At 38.4% G+C, this 12,318-nt stretch overlaps 1 protein-coding gene across 3 annotated transcripts in view; it reads left to right on the top strand.

Annotated features, from left to right (window-relative positions):
* The window catches only part of CDK6 (cyclin dependent kinase 6), a 251,663-nt gene that overhangs the window by 57,730 nt on the left and 181,615 nt on the right, over positions 1-12,318 (top strand). The gene's annotated exons all lie outside the window — the stretch shown is intronic.

Below are 12,318 nucleotides of genomic sequence, written 5' to 3'. Positions count from 1 at the left end.
AAGCAATTCTGTAATCTTATCACCAAGAGGTAACACTGTTAGCATCTTGATTCATCTTTTTTATTTCATTTTATTTTATTTTATTTTGAGAGATTGAGAGAGAGGGAATCCCAAGCAGGCTCCGCACTGTCATTACGGAGCCGGATGTGAGGCTTAAACTCATGAACCAGGAGATCATGACCTGAGCCAAAATCAAGAGTTAGACGCTTAACCGACTGAGCCTCCCAGGTGCCATTCTTGGTTTATCTTTATACCATTTTGTTTATATATATGGAATCATGCTGTACATACTCTTTTGAAACCTGCACTTTCTTTTAATAATATATTATGAATGCCTTTCCATGTTCAATAAATATGAATTTGAATCCTCTATCAATTTGTGTATCTGTCTCTCCAGAAAGGTTTTTTTTTAAATTTGTTTGTTTGTTTTACCAATTTGTACTCCCACAGTGATGTGGGTCCATTTCACAAACACTCACAGACGCTATGCCATTTTATCTTATAACAATTTGTTACCCAATTTGAGGGGCTTAAACAGTGTATCGCTAATGTTTTCATTTATGTTTCTTTAAGTTATTACCATAGTTTAACATTTTCTCATATGTTTACAGTCATTTATGTTTCCTTAAAAGGAACTAACTTCAGTAGTTGTTTTATTAGATAAGAACCTAATCCTAAGTACCTGAATTAGTGCTGGGATAAATTTACTCACCTCATAAGGATGTGATTATGAAAGATTTTTGGCTTACGGTGTAGGTAAAGTTTGGTTAGTTTTCTTCTAAGACCCAGCAGACAGTCTTCAGCACAGACAGCTGCCTAGTTTTGGCTGATTCGTCGTTTTTCCTCAAGAGAGGCCCAAAGCTGGAGAACAGGGCTTTTACAGGTCAGAAATGGAGACAGAACTGAATGTTGAAAGTTTTCCAGAATCCAGCACTCTTTCTGACTCAAGCCAGAGCTGTTGACTTTGCTCTCAAAAATATCATTTAACTCTTATATTTTTGAGATCAGAATATCTTTTTCAAGCCCTGTGGGGTGAACTGAAGTGTGTCGTTTTTCTAACTAGTTAAGGGGAAGACGTAAGGGGGCCTAGGGAGGATCAGTAGTCTTCAGCTTTATTTTTTCTATGAATTTTCTGAACATTTTTTTTCCAGCCCAGCATGTAAAGCATATACTGCTATATCCAAGTTTACCAAAGACATTTGTGGATTGGCATTACCACAGCTCCTGCCAGCCAGTGTGTCTCCTTTGCCATGGAGAGGTCTCTGACCCAAATGCTGCCCTACATACAGAGGCAGGATTGGTTACGAAATCAGACTCTGGAAGCAGATAGCCTGACTTCGGATCCTGTCTCCACCACTTACTGTAGTGTGCTTTAGGCAAAGTACTAAACCTCTCTTTGGCTATTTCTTTTCTCCTTTTGTTTTTAAGCAATTTTATTGAGATATACTTTACATACCATCAAATTTATCTGTATAAACAATTCGGTGGTTTTTAGTGTATTTACTGAGTTGTGCAACCATCACCATGATCTAATTTTAGACCATTTTATCACCTCAAAAAGAAACCCAGTACCCATTAGTGGTCATTTTCTATTCCTTTCCACCTCTCCCTGCCCTACCAACTTCCAGCCCCAGGCAGCCACTAATCTACTTGCTGTCCCTATGGATCTGCCTACTCCGAGATTTATCCATATCACACCATTTATCTCTACTTCATTCCTTTTTATTATCAAATAATATTCCATTACATGGATATACCACATTCTGTTTATCCATTCATTAGTTGATGGACACTTCCATTGTTTCTACTTTAGCTATTATGAATGATGCTGCCGTGAACATTTGTTTATATACATCTGTTTCTTTATTCATAAAATGAGCACCATTTCATAGAGTTGTTGTGAAGACTAAAGAATTCTAAATACGTAGAATTACACAGTAGATAGGGAGCAAACTAACAGTGTTAAGGAATAAATGCAACTTATTAGTGTGTGTCCTCATTAACCACCAGTTACAAGATGTGGCTTACTCAGAGTGCCATGCTTTATTTCCTAGTGATGTCTCTGAGGATCCCCTCTTTTCTTTTGCTGCTGACTTTTCCCTGAGTTACAATTCTGAAAAGTTTAGTTCATTCAGTAAACATTATTAAACACCTGCTGTGTGTTAGATGCGGTACTGGGTACCATTCTGGGTGTCGTGGAGAATTAAAAGAACAGGATAAACACAAGTGTGGAGAGGCACACAGTTTAAGCCTGTTTTTAGTTTGTAGTCTGCAACCTCTGACCTCCCAGTAGGGTTTAAGACTTGGGGGCCCCTGAACCCCACCTTCACACCAGATGCCACAGTTTTTGAGGTCTCTTAATCCATTCTCTCTTGTCAGGCCCTTATTTTGACCAGCATATCTATCTTTATATGTCAGGTGGCTGATTGAAGCCAAGTGGTACGTAAGAAAAATGCTAAAAGTGAGGTAATTGAGTCTTGGGGGAGACCTCAACAGGTAAAAGTGTAGGATCTCATTCCTGCGCTATAGCTGGGGTTGCTGAATGGGGTTTATTCTAATCAATATGTAGTAGTCCCTGATATTCTCAATTTGCAGGTTTCTTCTTTCTATGGAGTTGACTTTATGGTTTTTTGAACTTACAAAACAACTATTTTGTATTGGAACTGGACTCAGCAGAAGTATCAGCTCAGTATTGTCTAGCTACCCCTGTTTTCTCTCTCTTGATTCTGGGTAGATTGACTCGCATGGTGACTTAAAATACACTTATCGAATATTTGCCTCTGCTACCATTCTCTGCCCTCTAAGAGAACAGATATGTTTTTATGATTTCCTCATTTGTTTTAGCGCTAAAGTAGCGTTTCCTTTTTCCCATAATAGCATATAGTTGGCATAACAGAGTGATGCTGCTACCTCATTCTCTCTGCCTTTCATTGAGACAAAATGCATTAACAGTTTAAAGAACTGTTGGGTAAGAAGTGCTTGCTGTAGGGCTGACTGTGAAAGAAGTTTAAATTCTATTGTTTAATGTCCATTTCAGGAATTCATCTTGAATATGAACACAGTAGTATACAGGCACCCCATATTCCCATTAGGACATCCAGAAAGCTTATTTGGGGCCTAGCTAATAGTGTACCAATTTTGTGCTGTCATGTGCTATCATATGGTAGTAGTGTGTTTCCATATATACAGGTTTTACTGTTTGCTCTGTTTTAAATATTTACTGTAGTGCAAGTCATATCTTGTAAACTTGCCCAATTTGGGGGATTCCCATTTAGCTTGTAAAACATTTTCAGATTAATGCATGCAAAGATATTAACTCATAGATCCAGATGGCCACACACATATAGATAGACGCTGAAACCAGATTAGTAGAAACTCTGAGGATGAACAGGAAGATGATGAACCACAAAACTTTCTTATGAACACACTTTATGCTGTAAAGAATCAAGTGATTTCATAAATAAAAGAGGTTGACTTTGCATTCACTTGTTAGGTTATGGTAGCTTTAAACTTAACAACATGAACACAAAGAGATTTCCCTGCTTTAGAGTTACAATTTGACATTTCAGTTGACCCTTGAATAACACGGGTTTGAATGCACACACCCACTTGTATGCAGATTTTTTTTTCTGATATAGTAGTGTAAATGTATCTTCTCTTCCTTATGATTTTTTAAATTACATTTTCTTTAGCTTACTTTATTTTAAAAATACAGTATGTAATACATATAACATAGAAAATATGTGTTAATCAGCTGTTTGTGTTCTCAGTGAGGCCTCCGGTGAACAGTAGACTATTGGAAGTTAAGTTTTGGGGGAATCAAAAGTTACACATGGATTTTTGACTGCAGGGAGGTCAGCACCCCTAAAAACTCTGCATTGTGCAAGGGTCCACTTTACTGTGCATGTCCCCTTTTCAGCAATAGGTGGTGGGGTTGCTTAATTGAGGGTTCCAGGAGAACATATCTCTGAGCATTGGATTCAGCCTTTAAATTAAACTTTGTGTTATTTTTAAATACTTCTCCTTGCCTCCTCATTTCCTCTTACCCCACTGAGTCCTTTCCTGTTCTAGGTTACATATTCCTATTTGCGATGAACTTATCCCAGTGTCTTCTGCCTTTCTCTGCTTTTTCTCCACAAAATGTTTCTGTAGTCAGACCAGGAGCCTCAAATGGGAGTCCTGAAAGGAAGTCGCATGGTTCCTTGGGAGAGATGAACTAGTCTGTTCTGGGGCTGCCCAGTGCAGCCCAGTGGACATGCTCATGGAGGGACCATTTAAGGTAAATTTTCTCCCAGCAAGTCAGGACTGGTGCAGTCACCTAGAGGAAACTACTATTGTTTATATGCTTGACCTTAATTCATTTTGTCTAATATATAAGACATATTTGAGGTCAGATGTTGATGTTTCAGAATCATTTAACCCTTCTAAGATATGTATAAATGTCTTAAGGCAGTTTTTGTTTTCTGTTGTTGTTGTGTTTTTTTGTTTGTTTGTTTTTGCTAGTAATAAAAGCCCAACCCAATGTTACTAACATAACTAATAAATCCAAGGGTATATCAGGCACAGGTAGGGCCAGTACTTAACCAAAGTCTCTTGCCTGTCATTTCTCTGCTCTGGCTCTTTTCCCTGCTGGCTGCATCCTATGGTATGCTCACTAAAGTGGTGGCAATGACAGCCATCGGCAGCTGCGGGCATATATGTTGCCGATTTGGTAATCTCAGATAAAGAGAGTTCTACCCTCCCAGAAGTTACAGTTAAAGTCCTGGGACTGATTCACACGGTCCTGTCCATCCCTGCATCAATCATTATCACTCTCTTTGTCCAGGGTAGGTTTACATGCCATGCTGCGCTCATGCCCCCAAAACCATATTGCCTGAGTAGGAGTGGTTCCTCAAGAAAATGAGGATATGGTTTATAGAAGAGGTAATAGGTGTTGGAAAGGCAGACATCACAGATGTCTACTGTAATAGCACGTAGAAAGAATTTGCTTTGATGTGATATATAAAGTTTCATGTTATATTTATAGAATTTATTTGGAATTAATACACAGCCATACGTCATTACTTATGATTTTATATGTCAGTCTTCTCTCCCCTGGCTAGATAGTAAGGCTCTTACAGTACCCATCTTAGATGTTTTGTAGTCTCTAAAACTTAGTACCGCACCTGCACGTGGTAGGTACTCATAAATGTTTATGGATGCTGCTGAAATGGCAAGCTCCTTCTGGAAGCATGCTGATTATTGTTGGTGGCAAATACCTCTGGAGTTACACCATTCAGTGTTGGTTTAGAACAAGTGCACACACAGTCCATATTTAATGAGCAAAAGGAGAACACCCTGGCAAGGATCCAGTAGTGTAGGGCAAGTGGGATGCGTGAACATAAATTGGGTCCATGCAAGAAGCTATAGGCACAGAGTGTGCTTCATGGACAATAGAGAAAAGGAGATAAAAAAGAATACTTCTCAATTCCAGAGACTGGCTGTAGTTCAAAAAAATTTTGTTTAGGGCCCTTAGGCAGCTGTGCCAGACATCTCTCAGCTCTTGAACTATTTGATGTCCAAACACTCAAGAGTATGAAAAAAAAAGTGACAGGAAAAAAAAATCCTCCTAGAACTTCCTGTGACAGGTCAAAGTTTAATCACAGCAAATAATGCAGATTTCCCTTTTATTATAACCACAACAGAAAGGCAGGGCTTGTGTTTACAAAGCATGTTGTTTGGGAGACCTTTGTAAATTGTAATCTTTGGAAATCCCAAACCTATTGGATGTAATCCCATCCATTAGATGAAGGCAACTTGCCTATGCAGTAGATCCAGAATAGCAAGTTAAATGGAAAACATGAACAGGAAGCAGTCATTAAGAATTACAATGGGTAGGATGCAGAGTTAATTCACGGAGATATTTTGTTATGAGATAATTACATCACTAGGACAGCTGGAAGGCTGAGAGCTGTGCTGGGACCGCAGTGCTTGCTCTCTGCCCTGCAGCTGAGGGGTCAGGACAATAGAGACTGGGAGAGAACTTACTTTATGGGATAGTTAGGGGCTTTGGCTGACTTAATTGTGAAATGGTAATGACCTATCTGCCTTTTTTGGATTGCCTTTTGCATAGCTAAACTGGATTCCAAAATTTAGTAAATGCCGAGAACCACTTTTCACTTCTACTTTTTGAATATTCGCTTGGATCACATTAAGCACAGCTCTAATGGATACATATTGAATGGTAGTTTTCATTTCCTCTAAAAGTCATCTGAGATATTTTGCTCATATTCAGCACAGTGTGAATATATTTCTCTTATGGAACTACAGCATGTAATAGTTGAAATGGTATTTTTGTCAGTTTACTGAATAGCAAAAAAAAAAAAAAAAGTTCTAGAAAGTCTTAAGATGTTGGTCAACACAAGAAATCATACAGTTGAAGTTATTTTCCAGTGTTTATGTTCAAATGTTCAGACCTGTCTGGCTCTTTTGTTTTGCAAGTGTAGGGGTTATAGGCAGCCCGGCCACATTCCTCATTGATTTATATAAATATATTACAGATTGTTAACCTCCTGCCAAATACCAGGGATTTCAGTTCTTGTTTAGCTCAGTTGCTTTATGTGAGACTTATTTGTTATATTAAAACATCTATGTTCTCTTTATTGCCCACCACAGTGACTATTATTTATTTGATTTGGGGTAATTCCAGAGGGAGTCATTGTAGACAAAAAAGCATCATAAATATTATGTTCTAAAATTCCTAAGATGAATACAGGCTTTTCCTGCTATTTGGAAGTAGACTGTTCCTATGAAACCTTCTGTAGGCTGAAGTGGTGTAAAGTGAAGAAGCAATTACCATTAATTTATATGGAAAACTTTTTGAGTGTTCCCAGACCCAAAAAATAACCTCTCCTCGGCTTTTCTGATACTATGGGACACATCTTGCTCATGGGTGCACAGAATAAATCGAGAAAAAGCACAGATGCTCTCAGAAACAATTCAAAGCTATGGTGGCTTGATGCCTAGAGGCTGAGTATAGTTGTGAGGACAGAGGTTGGGGGTGCCACCTCTCACTGTTTGGGGTGCATGCTGTCTCTGTAAAGGCTCACTACAAAACAAATATTGAATGCTATTTTCACTTTTCTCCTTTTTTCCTAAAAGTGAAAATCCTTGGGGCGCCTGGGTGGCTCAGTCGGTTAAGCATCCGACTTTGGCTCAGGTCACGATCTCACGGTTTGTGAGCTCAAGCCCCACTTCAGGTGAGCTGGAGCCCCAATCCAGGCTCTGCACTCTCCCTCTCTCTCTCTCTCTCTGCACCTGGTGGGATTCTTTCTCTCCCACTCTCTCTCTCTGCCCCTTGCTCACTCATGCTCTCTCTGTCTCTCTCATACATACATACATACATACATACATACATACATACATACATACATAAAATACATTTTAAAAGTATTTTTAAAAAAGAAGAAATTGCTGAAAGCAGCAGGAGGATAAAAGAAAAGGGTAGCAGCACTGCCCAAACAGGAGGTTGTTCAAGAAGAGGAAGAGACAATACATGAAGACAGTGAGTGAGGTATTGAGTTGGTATCTGAGGTTTCAGAAGAGGAAATTCTTCAGGTCCAGTTCCTGACTTACCTGAAGGAATTACAGTGGCATATACAATTCCCGAAAAGTAAGGAGATTCTGTACCTGAGGTGACTGTGGGAGATTCTGGTGAAAGCTCGGAAGACCTCTTGGCCAAGATGAAGAATTTGTAGGTAATGGACTGACCTGTGTTTTTCCTGAGTTTAAGCCTATGCAACATTAATACATACTCTTTACAAAATTGTTATACTTTTTGAAGATACTATGTTACTTGTTGCTTTCTCCTTTCAACTAAATCAGTAACTTTTGTCACTTTCTCCCTTCGACTAAATTAGTTACTCTCCTAAAACCCATGTTTCATTCTAGTTAAGAAAAACGTGAAAACTTAGCCACTGAAATGTTTTGGCCTCTTGGGAGGGGTGGGAAGTAAGGACCAATTTGATGCTATATTTTTTTTCTTTCCAGTAATTCTGTGTGGTCTGTTTCCTGAGGCCATGGACAGTAAGTAGTATGTGGTTCTCAAATATAGGGGAAAAGGACAGGAGGCACAACCTGTTGATTAGAGCTAGCAGGCATCTACTCATTGTATTTAGAATCATGCTCTATAAGAAAACTATCCACTACCATTGACTTGGCCAACAGTGAAAATTTATAGTACTAACCTGCAAAATAAAAATATCCTCTCAAATGTTACCTGATGAAATATAAGCTGAAGTGTAGCCATTAGAAAATTTTGTAAACGGTGAATTATATATTCAAAACAAGACAAAGGCAAATAAAAGGAAGCTTTCTTCATGGGTAAACAGATAAAGGTACTTTCCGAAGTACAAATTATTCTATTTCTGCACTGACCAAGGAAAAGAAATAATTGCATCTGTGGAAAAATGTATCTGGAGTCACTGTACTTTATTGAAGCACAAAATAAATTTAGGCTAAGATCATCTAGATTATACCCATTATATGGGCTACCTTCTGAATACTGCATTTTAATTTGATTCTCTAGATAATTAGATAGTTGTATTTGGGGCATAAAAGAGACCTAAATTTCCCCAGCAATAACTGGCATATATTTATTCACTGGAAGGGTATCATTTACCCTGATCATGATCATTACATTATAAATTGATAAACTGGTTGTCTCTGAAGTTGCATACAAATAATAAAAGCTTAGAGAGCCTTGGTTACATAAATTCCCCGTGGTTTGGAAACCAATAAAAAATATGCATATGTAACCATTATCAGTAGGATGTTAACATGCTATGCTAATCTTGTATTTTGATGATTTTTTGCTTTGAAGATACGAATGTCTGAATTGTATCTCTAGAGAAGGGGTGCCTAGGTGGCTCAGTTGGTTGAATGCTTCTGACTCTTTTCTTTTTTTATTTTAAATGTATTTATTTTGAGAGAGAGGTGCAGAGAGAGGAGAGAGAAAATCCCAAGCAGGTTCCACACTATAAGCACAGAGCCTGATCCTGTGCTCAAACTCACAAATCGTAAGGTCATGACCTGAGCCGAAGTCAAGAGTGGGATACAGCAGACTGAGCCACCCGGGCACCCGTGAGTGTTCTGCTCAAGTCATGATCCCAGGGTTGTGGCATCAAGCTCCACATTGGGCTCTGTGCTGATCACGGAGCCTACTTGGAATTCTCTCTCTCCCTCTGCCCCTCTACCCTGCCCTCTAAAGAAAGAAAGAAAGAGAGAAAAAGAAAGGAAGGAAGGAGAAAGAAAAAGAAGAAAGAAAGAAAGAAAGAAAGAAAGAAAGAAAGAAAGAAAGAAAGAAAGAAAGAAAGAAAGAAAGAAAAGAAAAGAAAGAGAGAAAGAAAGAAAGAAAGAGAGAAAGAAAGAAAGAAAGAGAGAAAGAAAGAAACTCTAGGGAAGAAATGTTAGTACAAAATGAAAAATGCGATCTCCACTTATAAAATAAGGTTCTAAAAGTTGATTTCAGAAAGTGCCCCCACCCAAAAAATAATAGCACCTTAAGAAATAAAAAGAATTATCTCCTTGAACCAGCATGAGCCTTCTTACCTAACACCATTCTTTACCTAGTCGAGAATACATTAAGAAGATACATTAAAATTTATACAAGAATGGTAAACACTATGCAGTGTCACATGTGTCTCTTTAACATTCCACATTTTAGCAATTGCCAATTAAAATTAGTGCCTTTTCTCCATGGCTTATGATTTACAGCAGTTGGCAGTGGCTTCCATGATTTCACCTTTGCCTAGCTCTCACATGTGGAGTCCCAATCACTGCAGGTGCCATAAGTGAGTCTTTATATCTTGAAGAGAGTGATACAACATTGAGGAAAATAAGTTGGGTGGGTTAGATGTTATTCTTGAATTGTGTCATACGAAGAGTGTTTGAAAACATGGTTTCAGTAAAATGAAGCAACATAACATACTGCCGCGGCTGTTAGGTAACTAACAACGGTTTGGAAGCGGGTGATCTTTGGTTCAGCAGTGTTTTATGATCGTTTTATTCTCCAGTTATGTCCCTGTCAATTACAGATTATAAGCACAGTAAGAACTGGACTTACTAAGATCAGTGTTGACCTGAGGCAGTGATAAACAATGTATTTTTTTTTCATGAAGGAAATGTATTCATTATAGTGGAAAGCATTTTTAAAGTGATGTTTAAGGAGCACAGCTATAGTGGTGCAGTTCCCATGTTTGTGTTTGAATTTAGTACATCATTGTGGTTTTATTGTATTACAAAAATAGAAGCAGGGGTGCCTGGGTGGCTCAGTCAGTTGAGCGTCCGACTCTTGATCTTAGCTCAAGTCATGATCTACAGTTCATGAGATTGAGCCCAAAATTGGGCTCTGCACTGACAGGGCTGAGCCTGCTTGGGACTCTCTTTGCGCCACCCCCTCCCCCCCCCCCCCCCCCCCCCGCCAGTCAGGAGCTCGTTCTCTCTCTCTCTCTCTCTCTCTCAAAATAAATAAGTAAGCATTTTTTTAAAAGAAAAAAAAATGGAAAACATATAGAAAGAAGCTTCTTTTTCTTCTTCAAAAGGAAGGAAAAAGTAAAGCTGGAAAAGTATGTGGGATTAATGGAGAGAAGATGGTTCAAAGGAACCTATGAATAAATGGTAGTTGCCTCACATTACCAAACGGAAAGGGTTGTTTTGATAAACTTCCCAGGTGTCGGATTCATGCATGATAGCAAGTATATTGGTCATAGTATGACACTCATATGATTAATGGCCTTATCTTTAATAAATTTATTAGGAGTTTTTACTTTATCAGAATAATTTTTTAGAATAAGTCACATCAGTGACTTTAAGAAGACTTTAGAATTTCAAGAAAACAAAAAAATCACGTGTAGCAGTAGGTGATTAAAACTTAGAAATCAGAATACTTAAAAGTAGATAAATGTGAGAAGAAATTCAGTTGATCTTAACTGATTTTAGTGGAGTCGTAGAACTCATCCCAAATTGCGTATAATTAAAAAGTAGTGCAGGGGCGCCTGGGTGGCTCAGTCGGTTAAGCCGCCGACTTCGGCTCAGGTCATGATCTCGCGGTCCGTGAGTTCAAGCCCCGAGTCGGGCTCTGTGCTGACAGCTCAGAGCCTGGAGCCTGTTTCAGATTCTGTGTCTCCCTCTCTCTGACCCTCCCCCGTTCATGCTCTGTCTCTCTCTGTCTCAAAAATAAATAAACGTTAAAAAAAAAAATTAAAAAAAAAAAAAAAAAAAAAAGTAGTGCAGATCTGGCTGTGAAATAAGTGTGGTTGGTGATGGTTGTGTTCATCCCACCAGATTTAACTTCATTATAGTGTTCTTTAGTTTATTTTAAAGTTTAGTTTAGATTCACAGAAAAGTACCAAATATTGTGAAGGACCTGTTCAGCCCAGAAATGCAGTAGGGTGGCATGCATTAAAAATTCAAGAGGTAGGATGCAAAGTAGATAATTGAGAGTCAACCCGGCATTTTAGTAATGGGTTATACCATGCACATTTATAGTTAGTTTCTTTGAAGGGCGTGTTTATTCCGTCTTTAAAAGTGAGAAGACTATGTATAGCATTTTGTTAGCCTTTTCTTAGTATTTATATTACATTCTTGTCAAATTTACAGCTTGTTTACAGGTGGTTTGTTTAATTATTCAAGCATGTGGTGAGCATCTCATGTGTCGGATAGTGTATTATGTGTGGTTGAAAGTAAAGAAAAATTTGTCCCTGGGCTTAAAAATGCTTTTGACTACCAAAGGCTTTGCTTTTAAAACTTAAATTTTAAATTAGTTGTAGAATTTTATGGAAGATACCAGATTTGCCCATCCAGACTTAATTATAATGTTTGTTCACCTGTATCATTTAATGATGATGTAGTTTACTAATGCTGTTTAAAATACCTCCTCTCTCCAAAAAAAAAAAAAAAAAAGTTAAAATTTCAGTTTTGATTAGTGTGATATTTGAAAATTTTTTTTTTTAATTTTTTTTCAACGTTTTTTATTTATTTTTGGGACAGAGAGAGACAGAGCATGAACGGGGGAGGGGCAGAGAGAGAGGGAGACACAGAATCGGAAACAGGCTCCAGGCTCCGAGCCATCAGCCCAGAGCCTGACTCGGGGCTCGAACTCACGGACCGTGAGATCGTGACCTGGCTGAAGTCGGACGCTTAACCGACTGCGCCACCCAGGCGCCCCTGAAATTTTTAAACCAAGGATTTATGCCCTTTCCAGGGAAATGATTTGATTCCCCAGGATGAGAAGGCTGTCTTAGAAATAAACCATATTTCATCATCCTTATTTTCACAGGC

This window comes from Panthera pardus, unplaced genomic scaffold, assembly GCF_024362965.1.
Source record: "Panthera pardus isolate Hobbes unplaced genomic scaffold, ASM2436296v1 HiC_scaffold_8, whole genome shotgun sequence".
NCBI classification, from domain to species: Eukaryota; Metazoa; Chordata; class Mammalia; order Carnivora; family Felidae; genus Panthera; species Panthera pardus.
This window is presented reverse-complemented; position numbering and strand designations above follow the sequence as displayed.